This window comes from Pan paniscus, chromosome 12, assembly GCF_029289425.2.
Source record: "Pan paniscus chromosome 12, NHGRI_mPanPan1-v2.0_pri, whole genome shotgun sequence".
Lineage (NCBI taxonomy): Eukaryota > Metazoa > Chordata > Mammalia > Primates > Hominidae > Pan > Pan paniscus.
In genome coordinates this window covers 9,509,332-9,524,999 of record NC_073261.2, presented here as the reverse complement: position 1 = coordinate 9,524,999, position 15,668 = coordinate 9,509,332, and positions in this window count along the sequence as shown.

Here is a 15,668-nt window from a genome sequence, read left to right as displayed (position 1 = left end):
GTAGATATTTCCAGTTTTATAAAGATAGCGGTTTAGATATTTCATATTTATACAGATAGCAGTGTAGATATTTCCATGTTTATACAGATTGCGGTGAAGATATTTCCATGTTTATTCAGATAGCGGTGTAGATATTTCCACGTTAATACAGATGGCGGTGTAGATATTTCCATCTTTCTACAAATGGCAGTGTAGATATTTACATGTTTATATAGATGGCAGTGTAGATATTTTCTACACTGTTTCTACGCATGTTTATATAGATGGCATTGTAGATATTTCCGTGGATATGCAGATGGCGGTGTGGATATTTCCATGTTTATAGAGATAGCGGTGTAGGTATTTCCATGTTTATAGACATAGCGGTGTAGATATTTCCATGTTTATATAGATGGCGTTGTAGATATTTCCATGTTTATACCGATAGCGGTGTTCGTATTTCCACGTTTATACAGATAGCGATCTAGATATTTCCATGTTTAGACACCTCGCGGTGCAGATATTTATATCTTTATACAGATGGCATTGTAGATATTTCGTTATTCACACAGATGGCGGTATAGATGTTTCCATGTTTATACAGATGGCGGAGTAGTTAGTTCCATGTTTATGGAGATGGCAGTGTAGATATTTTCATGTTTATAGAGATGGCAGTGTAGATATTTCCATGTTTATTGAGATAGCAGTGTAGATATTTACATGTTTATACAGATGGCTGTGCAGATATTTCCATGTGTATACAGATGGCATTGTAGGTATTTCCATGTTTATACAGATGACTGTATAGGTATTTCCATGTTTTTACAGATGGCAGTGCAGATATTTACATGTTTATAGAGATAGCAGTGTAGATATTTTCATGTTTATACAGATTGCGGTGGAGATATGTCCATGTTTATTCAGATAGCAATGGAGATATTTCCACGTTAATACACATAGCGGTGTAGATATTTCCATGTTTATACAGATAGCGGTGTAGATATTTCCATGTTTACACAGATTGCGGTGTAGATATTTCCATGTTTATGCAGAGTGCGGTGTAGATATTTCCATGTTTATACAGATAGCGGTGTGGATATTTCCATGTTTTTACAGATAATGTTGTAGATATTTCCATGTTTACACAGATTGCGGTGTAGGTATTTCCATCTTTCTACAGATGGCCTTGTAGATATTTCCATGTTTATACAGATGGCGGTGTAGATATTTCCATGTTTTTACAGATAATGTTGTAGATATTTCCATGTTTACACAGATTGCGGTGAAGATTTTTCCATGTTTATACAGATGGCTGTGCCGATATTTCCATGTTTATACAGAGTTCTGTGTAGATATTTCCATGTTTATATAGATGACAGTTTAGATACTTCCAGGTTTATACAGTTGACTGTGTAGATATTTCCATATTTATAGAGATAGCGGTGTAGATATTTCCATGTTTATAGAGATAGCGGTTTAAATATTTCCATCTTTATACAGAGAGTGGTGTAGATATTTCCATGTTTATACAGATGGCGGTGTAGATACAGCCATGTTTCTGAGTATGGCAGTGTAGATATTTTCATGTTTACATAGATGGCGGTGTAGATATTTCCATGTTTACAGAGATTGCGGTGTAGATATTTCCATGTTTATCGTGCAAGTGGTGTAGTTATTTCCATGTTTATAGAGATAGCAGTGTAGACATTTCCATATTTATACAGGTAGCGGTGTTGGTATTTCCATGTTTATACAGATGGCGGTGTAGATATTTCCTTGTTTATACAGATAGCGGTGTATATATTTCCATGTATATACAGATAGCGGTGTAGATAATTCCATGTTTACACAGATAGCGGTGGAGATATTTCCCTGTTTTTACAGTTAGCGATGTAGTTATTTCCATGTTTATACAGATAGCGGTGTAGTTATTTCCATGTTTATAGAGATAGCGGTGTAGATATTTCCATGTTTATACAGATGGCTGTGTAGATATTTCCATGCTTATACAGATGGCTGTGTAGATATTTCCATGTTTATAGAGATAGCTGTGTAGATATTTCCATGTTTACACAGATAGCAGTCTAGATATTTCCATGTTTATACAGATCGTGTTGTAGATATTTCCATGTTTATACAGATAGCGGTGTAGATATTTCCATGTTTATACAAATGGCGGTGTAGATATTTCCATGTTTATAGAGATAGCGGTGTAGATATATCAATGTTCATAGAGATAGCCGTGAGGATATTTCCAAGTTTATACAGATAGCAGTGTAGATATTTCCAGTTTTATAGAGATAGCGGTTTAGATATTTCATATTTATACAGATAGCGGTGTAGATATTTCCATGTTTACACAGATTGCGGTGTAGATATTTCCATGTTTATGCAGATTGCGGTGTAGATATTTCCATGTTTATACAGATAGCGGTGTGGATATTTCCATGTTTTTACAGATAATGTTGTAGATATTTCCATGTTTACACAGATTGCGGTGTAGGTATTTCCATCTTTCTACAGATGGCCTTGTAGATATTTCCATGTTTATACAGATGGCGGTGTAGATATTTCCATGTTTTTACAGATAATGTTGTAGATATTTCCATGTTTACACAGATTGCGGTGAAGATTTTTCCATGTTTATACAGATGGCTGTGCCGATATTTCCATGTTTATACAGAGTTCTGTGTAGATATTTCCATGTTTATATAGATGACAGTTTAGATACTTACAGGTTTATACAGTTGACTGTGTAGATATTTCCATATTTATAGAGATAGCGGTGTAGATATTTCCATGTTTATAGACATAGCGGTTTAAATATTTCCATCTTTATACAGAGAGTGGTGTAGATATTTCCATGTTTATACAGATGGCCGTGTAGATACAGCCATGTTTCTGAGTATGGCAGTGTAGATATTTTCATGTTTACATAGATGGAGGTGTAGATATTTCCATGTTTACAGAGATTGCGGTGTAGATATTTCCATGTTTATCGTGCAAGTGGTGTAGTTATTTCCATGTTTATAGAGATAGCAGTGTAGACATTTCCATATTTATACAGGTAGCGGTGTTGGTATTTCCATGTTTATACAGATGGCGGTGTAGATATTTCCTTGTTTATACAGATAGCGGTGTATATATTTCCATGTATATACAGATAGCGGTGTAGATATTTCCATGTTTACACAGATAGCGGTGGAGATATTTCCCTGTTTTTACAGTTAGCGATGTAGTTATTTCCATGTTTATACAGAGAGCGGTGTAGTTACTTCCATGTTTATAGAGATAGCGGTGTAGATATTTCCATGTTTATACAGATGGCTGTGTAGATATTTCCATGCTTATACAGATGGCTGTGTAGATATTTCCATGTTTATAGAGATAGCTGTGTAGATATTTCCATGTTTACACAGATAGCGGTCTAGATATTTCCATGTTTATACAGATCGTGTTGTAGATATTTCCATGTTTATACCGATAGCGGTGTTCGTATTTCCACGTTTATACAGATAGCGATCTAGATATTTCCATGTTTAGACACCTCGCGGTGCAGATATTTATATCTTTATACAGATGGCATTGTAGATATTTCGTTATTCACACAGATGGCGGTATAGATGTTTCCATGTTTATACAGATGGCGGAGTAGTTAGTTCCATGTTTATGGAGATGGCAGTGTAGATATTTTCATGTTTATAGAGATGGCAGTGTAGATATTTCCATGTTTATAGAGATAGCAGTGTAGATATTTACATGTTTATACAGATGGCTGTGCAGATATTTCCATGTGTATACAGATGGCATTGTAGGTATTTCCATGTTTATACAGATGACTGTATAGGTATTTCCATGTTTTTACAGATGGCTGTGCAGATATTTACATGTTTATAGAGATAGCAGTGTAGATATTTTCATGTTTATACAGATTGCGGTGGAGATATGTCCATGTTTATTCAGATAGCAATGGAGATATTTCCACGTTAATACACATAGCGGTGTAGATATTTCCATGTTTATACAGATAGCGGTGTAGATATTTCCATGTTTACACAGATTGCGGTGTAGATATTTCCATGTTTATGCAGAGTGCGGTGTAGATATTTCCATGTTTATACAGATAGCGGTGTGGATATTTCCATGTTTTTACAGATAATGTTGTAGATATTTCCATGTTTACACAGATTGCGGTGTAGGTATTTCCATCTTTCTACAGATGGCCTTGTAGATATTTCCATGTTTATACAGATGGCGGTGTAGATATTTCCATGTTTTTAAAGATAATGTTGTAGATATTTCCATGTTTACACAGATTGCGGTGAAGATTTTTCCATGTTTATACAGATGGCTGTGCCGATATTTCCATGTTTATACAGAGTTCTGTGTAGATATTTCCATGTTTATTTAGATGACAGTTTAGATACTTCCAGGTTTATACAGTTGACTGTGTAGATATTTCCATATTTATAGAGATAGCGGTGTAGATATTTCCATGTTTATAGAGATAGCGGTTTAAATATTTCCATCTTTATACAGAGAGTGGTGTAGATATTTCCATGTTTATACAGATGGCGGTGTAGATACAGCCATGTTTCTGAGTATGGCAGTGTAGATATTTTCATGTTTACATAGATGGCGGTGTAGATAGTTCCATGTTTACAGAGATTGCGGTGTAGATATTTCCATGTTTATCGTGCAAGTGGTGTAGTTATTTCCATGTTTATAGAGATAGCAGTGTAGACATTTCCATATTTATACAGGTAGCGGTGTTGGTATTTCCATGTTTATACAGATGGCGGTGTAGATATTTCCTTGTTTATACAGATAGCGGTGTATATATTTCCATGTATATACAGATAGCGGTGTAGATATTTCCATGTTTACACAGATAGCGGTGGAGATATTTCCCTGTTTTTACAGTTAGCGATGTAGTTATTTCCATGTTTATACAGACAGCGGTGTAGTTATTTCCATGTTTATAGAGATAGCGGTGTAGATATTTCCATGTTTATACAGATGGCTGTGTAGATATTTCCATGCTTATACAGATGGCTGTGTAGATATTTCCATGTTAATAGAGATAGCTGTGTAGATATTTCCATGTTTACACAGATAGCGGTCTAGATATTTCCATGTTTATACAGATCGTGTTGTAGATATTTCCATGTTTATACAGATAGCGGTGTAGATATTTCCATGTTTATACAAATGGCGGTGTAGATATTTCCATGTTTATAGAGATAGCGGTGTAGATATATCAATGTTCATAGAGATAGCCGTGAGGATATTTCCAAGTTTATACAGATAGCAGTGTAGATATTTCCAGTTTTATAGAGATAGCGGTTTAGATATTTCATATTTATACAGATAGCGGTATAGATATTTCCATGTTTACACAGATTGCGGTGTAGATATTTCCATGTTTATGCAGATTGCGGTGTAGATATTTCCATGTTTATACAGATAGCGGTGTGGATATTTCCATGTTTTTACAGATAATGTTGTAGATATTTCCATCTTTACACAGATTGCGGTGTAGGTATTTCCATCTTTCTACAGATGGCCTTGTAGATATTTCCATGTTTATACAGATGGCGGTGTAGATATTTCCATGTTTTTAGAGATAATGTTGTAGATATTTCCATGTTTACACAGATTGCGGTGAAGATTTTTCAGTGTTTATACAGATGGCTGTGCCGATATTTCCATGTTTATACAGAGTTCTGTGTAGATATTTCCATGTTTATATAGATGACAGTTTAGATACTTCCAGGTTTATACAGTTGACTGTGTAGATATTTCCATATTTATAGAGATAGCGGTGTAGATATTTCCATGTTTATAGAGATAGCGGTTTAAATATTTCCATCTTTATACAGAGAGTGGTGTAGATATTTCCATGTTTATACAGATGGCGGTGTAGATACAGCCATGTTTCTGAGTATGGCAGTGTAGATATTTTCATGTTTACATAGATGGCGGTGTAGATATTTCCATGTTTACAGAGATGGCGGTGTAGATATTTCCATGTTTATCGTGCAAGTGGTGTAGTTATTTCCATGTTTATAGAGATAGCAGTGTAGACATTTCCATATTTATACAGGTAGCGGTGTTGGTATTTCCATGTTTATACAGATGGCGGTGTAGATATTTCCTTGTTTATACAGATAGCGGTGTATATATTTCCATGTATATACAGATAGCGGTGTAGATATTTCCATGTTTACACAGATAGCGGTGGAGATATTTCCCTGTTTTTACAGTTAGCGATGTAGTTATTTCCATGTTTATACAGAGAGCGGTGTAGTTACTTCCATGTTTATAGAGATAGCGGTGTAGATATTTCCATGTTTATACAGATGGCTGTGTAGATATTTCCATGCTTATACAGATGGCTGTGTAGATATTTCCATGTTTATAAAGATAGCTGTGTAGATATTTCCATGTTTACACAGATAGCGGTCTAGATATTTCCATGTTTATACAGATCGTGTTGTAGATATTTCCATGTTTATACAGATAGCGGTGTAGATATTTCCATGTTTATACAAATGGCGGTGTAGATATTTCCATGTTTATAGAGATAGCGGTGTAGATATATCAATGTTCATAGAGATAGCAGTGAGGATATTTCCAAGTTTATACAGATAGCAGTGTAGATATTTCCAGTTTTATAGAGATAGCGGTTTAGATATTTCATATTTATACAGATAGCGGTGTAGATATTTCCATGTTTATACAGATTGCGGTGAAGATGTTTCCATGTTTATTCAGATAGCGGTGTAGATATTTTCACGTTAATACAGATGGCGGTGTAGATATTTCCATCTTTCTACAAATGGCAGTGTAGATATTTACATGTTTATATAGATGGCAGTGTAGATATTTTCTACACTGTTTCTACGCATGTTTATATAGATGGCATTGTAGATATTTCCGTGGATATGCAGATGGCGGTGTGGATATTTCCATGTTTATAGAGATAGCGGTGTAGGTATTTCCATGTTTATAGACATAGCGGTGTAGATATTTCCATGTTTATATAGACGGCGTTGTAGATATTTCCATGTTTATACCGATAGCGGTGTTCGTATTTCCACGTTTATACAGATAGCGATCTAGATATTTCCATGTTTAGACACCTCGCGGTGCAGATATTTATATCTTTATACAGATGGCATTGTAGATATTTCGTTATTCACACAGATGGCGGTATAGATGTTTCCATGTTTATACAGATGGCGGAGTAGTTAGTTCCATGTTTATGGAGATGGCAGTGTAGATATTTTCATGTTTATAGAGATGGCAGTGTAGATATTTCCATGTTTATTGAGATAGCAGTGTAGATATTTACATGTTTATACAGATGGCTGTGCAGATATTTCCATGTGTATACAGATGGCATTGTAGGTATTTCCATGTTTATACAGATGACTGTATAGGTATTTCCATGTTTTTACAGATGGCAGTGCAGATATTTACATGTTTATAGAGATAGCAGTGTAGATATTTTCATGTTTATACAGATTGCGGTGGAGATATGTCCATGTTTATTCAGATAGCAATGGAGATATTTCCACGTTAATACACATAGCGGTGTAGATATTTCCATGTTTATACAGATAGCGGTGTAGATATTTCCATGTTTACACAGATTGCGGTGTAGATATTTCCATGTTTATACAGAGTGCGGTGTAGATATTTCCATGTTTATACAGATAGCGGTGTGGATATTTCCATGTTTTTACAGATAATGTTGTAGATATTTCCATGTTTACACAGATTGCGGTGTAGGTATTTCCATCTTTCTACAGATGGCCTTGTAGATATTTCCATGTTTGTACAGATGGCGGTGTAGATATTTCCATGTTTTTACAGATAATGTTGTAGATATTTCCATGTTTACACAGATTGCGGTGAAGATTTTTCCATGTTTATACAGATGGCTGTGCCGATATTTCCATGTTTATACAGAGTTCTGTGTAGATATTTCCATGTTTATATAGATGACAGTTTAGATACTTCCAGGTTTATACAGTTGACTGTGTAGATATTTCCATATTTATAGAGATAGCGGTGTAGATATTTCCATGTTTATAGAGATAGCGGTTTAAATATTTCCATCTTTATACAGAGAGTGGTGTAGATATTTCCATGTTTATACAGATGGCGGTGTAGATACAGCCATGTTTCTGAGTATGGCAGTGTAGATATTTTCATGTTTACATAGATGGCGGTGTAGATATTTCCATGTTTACAGAGATTGCGGTGTAGATATTTCCATGTTTATCGTGCAAGTGGTGTAGTTATTTCCATGTTTATAGAGATAGCAGTGTAGACATTTCCATATTTATACAGGTAGCGGTGTTGGTATTTCCATGTTTATACAGATGGCGGTGTAGATATTTCCTTGTTTATACAGATAGCGGTGTATATATTTCCATGTATATACAGATAGCGGTGTAGATATTTCCATGTTTACACAGATAGCGGTGGAGATATTTCCCTGTTTTTACAGTTAGCGATGTAGTTATTTCCATGTTTATACAGATAGCGGTGTAGTTATTTCCATGTTTATAGAGATAGCGGTGTAGATATTTCCATGTTTATACAGATGGCTGTGTAGATATTTCCATGCTTATACAGATGGCTGTGTAGATATTTCCATGTTTATAGAGATAGCTGTGTAGATATTTCCATGTTTACACAGATAGCAGTCTAGATATTTCCATGTTTATACAGATCGTGTTGTAGATATTTCCATGTTTATACAGATAGCGGTGTAGATATTTCCATGTTTATACAAATGGCGGTGTAGATATTTCCATGTTTATAGAGATAGCGGTGTAGATATATCAATGTTCATAGAGATAGCCGTGAGGATATTTCCAAGTTTATACAGATAGCAGTGTAGATATTTCCAGTTTTATAGAGATAGCGGTTTAGATATTTCATATTTATACAGATAGCGGTGTAGATATTTCCATGTTTACACAGATTGCGGTGTAGATATTTCCATGTTTATGCAGATTGCGGTGTAGATATTTCCATGTTTATACAGATAGCGGTGTGGATATTTCCATGTTTTTACAGATAATGTTGTAGTTATTTCCATGTTTACACAGATTGCGGTGTAGGTATTTCCATCTTTCTACAGATGGCCTTGTAGATATTTCCATGTTTATACAGATGGCGGTGTAGATATTTCCATGTTTTTACAGATAATGTTGTAGATATTTCCATGTTTACACAGATTGCGGTGAAGATTTTTCCATGTTTATACAGATGGCTGTGCCGATATTTCCATGTTTATACAGAGTTCTGTGTAGATATTTCCATGTTTATATAGATGACAGTTTAGATACTTCCAGGTTTATACAGTTGACTGTGTAGATATTTCCATATTTATAGAGATAGCGGTGTAGATATTTCCATGTTTATAGAGATAGCGGTTTAAATATTTCCATCTTTATACAGAGAGTGGTGTAGATATTTCCATGTTTATACAGATGGCCGTGTAGATACAGCCATGTTTCTGAGTATGGCAGTGTAGATATTTTCATGTTTACATAGATGGAGGTGTAGATATTTCCATGTTTACAGAGATTGCGGTGTAGATATTTCCATGTTTATCGTGCAAGTGGTGTAGTTATTTCCATGTTTATAGAGATAGCAGTGTAGACATTTCCATATATATACAGGTAGCGGTGTTGGTATTTCCATGTTTATACAGATGGCGGTGTAGATATTTCCTTGTTTATACAGATAGCGGTGTATATATTTCCATGTATATACAGATAGCGGTGTAGATATTTCCATGTTTACACAGATAGCGGTGGAGATATTTCCCTGTTTTTACAGTTAGCGATGTAGTTATTTCCATGTTTATACAGAGAGCGGTGTAGTTACTTCCATGTTTATAGAGATAGCGGTGTAGATATTTCCATGTTTATACAGATGGCTGTGTAGATATTTCCATGCTTATACAGATGGCTGTGTAGATATTTCCATGTTTATAGAGATAGCTGTGTAGATATTTCCATGTTTACACAGATAGCGGTCTAGATATTTCCATGTTTATACAGATCGTGTTGTAGATATTTCCATGTTTATACCGATAGCGGTGTTCGTATTTCCACGTTTATACAGATAGCGATCTAGATATTTCCATGTTTAGACACCTCGCGGTGCAGATATTTATATCTTTATACAGATGGCATTGTAGATATTTCGTTATTCACACAGATGGCGGTATAGATGTTTCCATGTTTATACAGATGGCGGAGTAGTTAGTTCCATGTTTATGGAGATGGCAGTGTAGATATTTTCATGTTTATAGAGATGGCAGTGTAGATATTTCCATGTTTATAGAGAAAGCAGTGTAGATATTTACATGTTTATACAGATGGCTGTGCAGATATTTCCATGTGTATACAGATGGCATTGTAGGTATTTCCATGTTTATACAGATGACTGTATAGGTATTTCCATGTTTTTACAGATGGCAGTGCAGATATTTACATGTTTATAGAGATAGCAGTGTAGATATTTTCATGTTTATACAGATTGCGGTGGAGATATGTCCATGTTTATTCAGATAGCAATGGAGATATTTCCACGTTAATACACATAGCGGTGTAGATATTTCCATGTTTATACAGATAGCGGTGTAGATATTTCCATGTTTACACTGATTGCGGTGTAGATATTTCCATGTTTATGCAGAGTGCGGTGTAGATATTTCCATGTTTATACAGATAGCGGTGTGGATATTTCCATGTTTTTACAGATAATGTTGTAGATATTTCCATGTTTACACAGATTGCGGTGTAGGTATTTCCATCTTTCTACAGATGGCCTTGTAGATATTTCCATGTTTATACAGATGGCGGTGTAGATATTTCCATGTTTTTACAGATAATGTTGTAGATATTTCCATGTTTACACAGATTGCGGTGAAGATTTTTCCATGTTTATACAGATGGCTGTGCCGATATTTCCATGTTTATACAGAGTTCTGTGTAGATATTTCCATGTTTATATAGATGACAGTTTAGATACTTCCAGGTTTATACAGTTGACTGTGTAGATATTTCCATATTTATAGAGATAGCGGTGTAGATATTTCCATGTTTATAGAGATAGCGGTTTAAATATTTCCATCTTTATACAGAGAGTGGTGTAGATATTTCCATGTTTATACAGATGGCGGTGTAGATACAGCCATGTTTCTGAGTATGGCAGTGTAGATATTTTCATGTTTACATAGATGGCGGTGTAGATATTTCCATGTTTACAGAGATGGCGGTGTAGATATTTCCATGTTTATCGTGCAAGTGGTGTAGTTATTTCCATGTTTATAGAGATAGCAGTGTAGACATTTCCATATTTATACAGGTAGCGGTGTTGGTATTTCCATGTTTATACAGATGGCGGTGTAGATATTTCCTTGTTTATACAGATAGCGGTGTATATATTTCCATGTATATACAGATAGCGGTGTAGATATTTCCATGTTTACACAGATAGCGGTGGAGATATTTCCCTGTTTTTACAGTTAGCGATGTAGTTATTTCCATGTTTATACAGAGAGCGGTGTAGTTACTTCCATGTTTATAGAGATAGCGGTGTAGATATTTCCATGTTTATACAGATGGCTGTGTAGATATTTCCATGCTTATACAGATGGCTGTGTAGATATTTCCATGTTTATAGAGATAGCTGTGTAGATATTTCCATGTTTACACAGATAGCGGTCTAGATATTTCCATGTTTATACAGATCGTGTTGTAGATATTTCCATGTTTATACAGATAGCGGTGTAGATATTTCCATGTTTATACAAATGGCGGTGTAGATATTTCCATGTTTATAGAGATAGCGGTGTAGATATATCAATGTTCATAGAGATAGCCGTGAGGATATTTCCAAGTTTATACACATAGCAGTGTAGATATTTCCAGTTTTATAGAGATAGCGGTTTAGATATTTCATATTTATACAGATAGCGGTGTAGATATTTCCATGTTTATACAGATTGCGGTGAAGATGTTTCCATGTTTATTCAGATAGCGGTGTAGATATTTCCACGTTAATACAGATGGCGGTGTAGATATTTCCATCTTTCTACAAATGGCAGTGTAGATATTTACATGTTTATATAGATGGCAGTGTAGATATTTTCTACACTGTTTCTACGCATGTTTATATAGATGGCATTGTAGATATTTCCGTGGATATGCAGATGGCGGTGTGGATATTTCCATGTTTATAGAGATAGCGGTGTAGGTATTTCCATGTTTATAGACATAGCGGTGTAGATATTTCCATGTTTATATAGATGGCGTTGTAGATATTTCCATGTTTATACCGATAGCGGTGTTCGTATTTCCACGTTTATACAGATAGCGATCTAGATATTTCCATGTTTAGACACCTCGCGGTGCAGATATTTATATCTTTATACAGATGGCATTGTAGATATTTCGTTATTCACACAGATGGCGGTTTAGATGTTTCCATGTTTATACAGATGACGGAGTAGTGAGTTCCATGTTTATGGAGATGGCAGTGTAGATATTTTCATGTTTACAGAGATGGCAGTGTAGATATTTCCATGTTTATAGAGATAGCAGTGTAGATATTTACATGTTTATACAGATGGCTGTGCAAATATTTCCATGTGTATACAGATGGCATTGTAGGTATTTCCATGTTTATACAGATGACTGTATAGGTATTTCCATGTTTTTACAGATGGCAGTGCAGATATTTACATGTTTATAGAGATAGCAGTGTAGATATTTTCATGTTTATACAGATTGCGGTGGAGATATGTCCATGTTTATTCAGATAGCAATGGAGATATTTCCACGTTAATACACATAGCGGTGTAGATATTTCCATGTTTATACAGATAGCGGTGTAGATATTTCCATGTTTATACAGATGGCTGTGCCGATATTTCCATGTTTATACAGAGTTCTCTGTAGATATTTCCATGTTTATATAGATGACAGTGTAGATATTTCCAGGTTTATACAGATGGCGGTGTAGATATTTCCATGTTTATAGAGATAGCGGTGTAGATATTTCCATGTTTATTGAGATAGCGGTGTAAATATTTCCATATTTATACAGATAGTGGTTTAGATATTCCCATGTTTTTACAGATAGCGGTGTAGATATTTCCATCTTTATTGAGAGAGTGCTGTACATATTTCCATGTTTATACAGATCACTGTGTAGATATTTCCATGGCACAGATGGCGGTGTTGATATTTCCATCTATACACAGATGGCCGTGTAGATATTTCCATGTTTACACAGATGGTGGCATAGATATTTCCATGGACATGCAGATGGCGGTGTTGATATTTCCATGTTTATACAGATCACGGTGTAGATATTTCCATGTTTACACACATGGTGGTGTAGATATTTCCGTGTTTATACACATGGTGGGGTAGATACTTCCATCTTTATGGAGATGGCAGTGTAGATATTTTCATGTTTATAGAGATGGCGGTGTAGATATTTCCATATTTATAGAGATAGCGGTGTTCATATTTCCATCTTTCTACAGATGGCAGTGTAGATATTTCCTTGTTTATACAGATGGCCGTGTAGATATTTCCATATTTATACAGATGTCTGTGTAGATATTTCCATGTGTATACAGATGGTATTGTAGGTATTTCCATGTATATACAGATGGTGGTGTAGATATTTCCATGTTTATTCAGATGACTGTGTAGATATTTCCATGTTTCTACAGATGGCAGTGTAGATATTTCAATGTTTATAGAGATGGCACTGTAGATATTTCCATGTTTAAATAGATAACGGTGGAGATATTTCCATGTTTATAGAGACAGCAGTGGAGATATTTCCATGTTTATACAGATGACTTGTAGGAATTTCCATGTTTATACAGATGGCGGTGAAAATATTTCCATGTTTATAGATATAGCTGTGTAGATATTTCCATGTTTATACAGATAGCGGTGTAGATATTTCCATGTTTACACAGATTGCGGTGTAGATATTTCCATGTTTATGCAGATTGCGGTGTAGATATTTCCATGTTTATACAGATAGCGGTGTAGATATTTCCATGTGTTTACAGATAATGTTGTAGATATTTCCATGTTTACACAGATTGTGGTGTAGGTATTTCCATCTTTCTACAGATGGCCTTGTAGATATTTCCATGTTTATACAGATGGCGGTGTAGATATTTCCATGTTTATATAGATGGTGGTGTAGATACTACCATATATATACAGATAGATTTGTAGATATTTCCATGTTTATACAGATCGTGGTGAAGATATTTTCATGTTTATACAGATCACGGTGTAGACATTTCCATGTTTATACAGATCGCGGTGTAGATATTTCCATGTTTATACAGATAGCGGTGTAGATATTTCCATGTTTATACAGATAGCGGTGTAGATATTTCCATGTTTATACAGATGGCGGTGTAGATATTTCCATGTTTATAGAGATGGCGCTGTAGATATTTCCATGTTCATTGTGATAACGGTGTAGTTATATCCATGTTCATAGAGATAGCAATGAGGATATTTCCATGTTTATACAGATAGCAGTGTAGATATTTCCATTTTTATAGAGATAGCGGTTTTGATATTTCATATTTATACAGATAGCGGTGTAGATATTTCCATGTTTATACAGATTGCGGTGTAGATATTTCCATGTTTATACAGTTAGCGGTGTAGATATTTCCACGTTTATACAGATGGCGGTGTAGATATTTCCATCTTTCTACAAAAGGCAGGGTAGATATTTCCATGTTTATAAAGATGGCGGTGAAGATATTTCCATGTTTATATAGATGGCATTGTAGATATTTTCTTGTTTATGTAGATGGCGTTGTAGATATCTCCATGTTTAAAGAGATGGCGGTGTACATATTTCCATGTTTATAGAGACAGCGTTGTAGATATTTCCATATTTATACAGATAGCTGTGTAGATCTTTCCAGCTTTATACAGATAGCGGTGTAGATATTTCCATGTTTATACAGATAGCGGTGTAGATATTTCCATGTTTATAGAGATGGCGTTGTAGCTATTTCCATGTTTATAGAGATAGCGGTGTAAATATTTCCATGATTATACAACTCGCTGTGCAGATATTTCCATCTTTATAAAGATGGAAGTGCAGATTTTTCCATGTTTATACAAATAGTGGTGTAGATATTTCCATGTTTATACAGATGGCGGTGTAGATACAGCCATGTTTCTGAAGATGGCGGTGTAGATATTTTCATGTTTATAGAGGTGGCGGTGTAGATAATTCCATGTTTATAGAGATTGCAATATAGATATTTCCATGTTTATAGAGAAAGCGTTGTTGCTATTTCCATGTTTATAGAGATAGCGGTGTAGATATTTCCATATTTCTACAGATAGCGGTGTAGGTATTTCCATGTTTGTACAGATTGCAGTGAAGATATTTCCATGTTTCTACAGATGGCGGTGTAGATATTTCCTTGTTTATACAGATAGCGGTGTAGATATTTCCTTGTTTATACAGATAGCGGTGTAGATATTTCCATGTTTATACAGATAGCGGTGTAGATATTTCCATGTTTTCAGAGATAGTGGTGTAGTTATTTCCCTCTTTGCACAGATTGCCGTGTAGATATTTACATT